At 40.9% G+C, this 3451-nt stretch overlaps 1 non-coding gene across 1 annotated transcript; it reads right to left on the bottom strand.

The window, feature by feature from the left end:
- Positions 1–185: 185 nt before the first annotated feature.
- LOC127741955 (small nucleolar RNA R71) lies at positions 186–289 on the bottom strand. The gene has a single exon (XR_008003142.1). It is a non-coding gene; the product is annotated as a small nucleolar RNA R71 (small nucleolar RNA).
- Positions 290–3451: the final 3162 nt, after the last annotated feature.

The raw sequence follows: 3451 nt of genomic DNA on the forward strand, positions 1-3451 counted from the left end.
CAGATCTGTGAGACTGTTAAGACTAATGGAGTAGATCCTGAAGTCTACAGGCTCATGCTTTTCCCTTTTGCTGTAAGAGATAGAGCTAGAACATGGTTAGACTCTCAACTAAAGATAGCCTGGACTCCTGGGATAAGCTAGTCATGGCTTTCTTGGCTAAGTTCTTTCCTCCTTAAAAGCTAAGCAAGCTTAGAGTGGATGTTCAGACCTTCAAACAAAAAGATGGTGAATCCCTCTATGAAGCTTGGGAGAGATACAAATAGATGACCAAAAGATGTCCTTCTGACATGTTTTCAGAATGGACCATGATAGATATATTCTATTATGGTCTATCTGAGTTCTCTAAGATGTCATTGGACCATTCTGTAGGTGGGTCCATTCACCTAAAGAAAACGTCTGCAGAGGCTCAAGAACTTATTGACATAGTTGCAAATAACCAGTTCATGTACACTTCTGAGAGGAATTCCGTGAATAATAGGATGCCTCAAAGGAAGGGAGTTCTTGAAATTGATGCTCTGAATGCCATTCTGGCTTAGAACAAAATGTTGACTCAGCAAGTCAACATGATTTCTCAAAATCTGAATGGATGGCAACATGCATCCAACAGTACTAAAGAGGCATCTTCTGAAGAAGAAGCTTATGATCCTGAGAACCCTGCAATGGCAGAGGTAAATTACATGGGTGAACCTTATGGAAACACCTATAATTCATCATGGAGAAATCATCCAGATTTCTCATGGAAGGATCAACAAAAGCCTCAACAAGGCTTTAATAATGGTGGAAGAAATAGGCCCAGCAATATCAAGCCTTATCCATCATCTTCTCAGCAATAGACAAAGAATTATGAACAGAGTACCTCTAACTTAGCAAATTTAGTCTCTAATCTGTCTAAGGCCACTTTAAGTTTCATGAGTGAAACAAGGTCCTCCATCAGAAATCTGGAGGCACAAGTGGGCCAGCTGAGTAAGAAAATCACTGAAATTCCTCCTAGTACTCTCCCAAGCAATACTGAAGAGAATCCAAAAAGAGAGTGCAAGGCCATTGATATAATCAATATGGCCGAACCTAGAGAGGAAGGAGAGGACGTGAATCCCAATAAGGAAGACCTCATGCGACATCTCTCAAGCAAGAATGAGTTCCCTATTGAGGACCCAAGGGAATCTGAGGCTTATATAGAGACCATAGAGATCCCATTAAACCTCATTCTGCCATTCATGAGCTCTGAAGACTATTCTTCCTCTGAAGAGGATGAAGATGTAACTGGAGAGCAAGTTGCTCAATATCTAGGAGCTATCATGAAACTAAATGCCAAGTTATCTGGTAATGAGACTTGGGAAGGTGAACCTCCCTTGCTCATTAGTGAACTAGATACCTGGGTTCAGCAAACTTTACCTCAAAAGAGACAAGATCCTGGCAAATTCGTAATACCCTGTTCCATAGGCACCCTGACCTTTGAGAAAGCTCTGTGTGACCTAGGGTCAGGCATAAATCTTATGTCACTCTCTATAATGAAGAAGCTGGGGATCATTGAGGTATAACATACCTTATTCTCATTACAAATGGCAGACAAGTCAGTAAGACAAGCTTATGGATTGGTAGAGGACGTGTTGGTAAAGGTTGAAGGCCTTTACATCCCTGCTGATTTCATAATCTTAGACACTAGGAAGGAGGAGGATGAATGCATCATCCTTGGAAGACCATTCCTAGCCACAGCAGGAGCTGTGATAGATGTTAACAGAGGAGAATTAGCCCTTCAATTGAATGGGGACTACCTTGTGTTTAAGGCTCAAGGATCTTCTTCTTTAACAATGGAGAGGAAGCATGAAAAGCTTCTCTCAATACAGAGTCAAACAAAGCCCCCACAATCAAACTCTAAGTTTGGTGTTGAGAGGCCACAGCCAAACTCTAAGTTTGGTGTTAAATCCCCACATCCAAACTCTAAATTTGGTGTTGGGAGTCTACAACATTGACCTGATCACCTGTGAGGCTCCATGAGAGCCCACTGTCAAGTTATTGACATTAAAGAAGCACTTATTGGGAGGCAACCCAATTTTTATTTATCTAATTTTATTTTATTTTCATTGTTCTTTTATTTTTTATTAGGTTCATGATCATGTGGAGTCATGAAAAAAATATTAAAATTAAAAACAGAATCAAAAACAGCAGAAAAAAAATCACCCCCTGGAGGAAGGACTTACTGGTGTTTAAACGCCAGTAAGGAGCATCTGGCTGGCATTCAACGCCAGAACAAAGCATGGATCTGGCGTTGAACGCCAGAAACAAGCAGCATCCTGGTGTTTAAACGCCAGGAATATACCCTAAGGAGAGCTGGCGCTGGACGCTAGAAACAAGCATGGAACTGGCGTTCAACGCCAGAAACATGCTGCAGTTGGGCGTTGAACGCCCAGAACATGCATCCCCTCGGCGTTTAAACGGCAGAATTGCATGCAAAGGCATTGTACATGCCTAATTGGTGCAGGGATGTAAATCCTTGACACCTCATGATCTGTGGACCACACAAGATCATCTCAGGATCTGTGGACCCCACAGGATCCCCACCTACCATATTCTCCCCTCTTCTCAACATGCATGCTCTCTTTCCAATAAACACTCTTCTCCAAACCCTTTACCAATCAACTCAATCTCTCTTTCCAATTACCCCCTTCACCACTCACATCCATCCACTCTTCCCCTCACTATATAAACCCTTCTATTCTCCTTAAATTTCACACAACACAACCCTCTCTTCTCCACCTTGACCGAAACACAACCTTCTATCCCTCTCCTCCATATCTTCTTCTTCTTCATCTATTCTTTCTTTTCCTGCTCGAGGGCAAGCAATATTTTAAGTTTGGTGTGGTAAAAGTATAGCTTTTTGTTTTTCCATAACCATTGATTGCATCTAAGGCCAGAGAAACCTCAAAAAAAGGAGAAAAAGGGAAGACAAAAATTTTTTTTTCCACCTCTGAGTCATGGGAGATGGAGAGATTCATCTTAAGGGTCTATAGCTCAGTAGAAAAGCATTTGACTGCACATCAAGAGAGCATGAGGAATTCCCTCATCAAGAAATCCCTGAGATACATCAGGGGATACATTTTCCTCCACACAACTATTGGGAGCAAATAAGGATAAGAGCACCAAAATCACTAGGGATCAAGCAACAGAGGCAAGGAAGAGACATAAAGGAGCTCAAAAAGCACCATTAGTCCTTCAAAAAGGCACCACCCTCACTAAGGTGGACTCATCCCTTAACTTCCTTGTTCTTATCTCTGTTTTTTTATTTTTATGCTATATGTGTGTTTATGTTTTGTGTCTCTACTTCATGATCATTAGTATTTAGTAACTATGTCTTAAGGCTATGAATAATTCCATAAATCCTTCACCTCTCTTAAATGAAAAATGTTTCTAATTCAAAAGAACAAGAAGTACATGAATTTCAAAATTATCCTTG

The sequence above is a fragment of the Arachis duranensis genome, chromosome 9 (assembly GCF_000817695.3).
Source record: "Arachis duranensis cultivar V14167 chromosome 9, aradu.V14167.gnm2.J7QH, whole genome shotgun sequence".
Classification (NCBI taxonomy): domain Eukaryota; kingdom Viridiplantae; phylum Streptophyta; class Magnoliopsida; order Fabales; family Fabaceae; genus Arachis; species Arachis duranensis.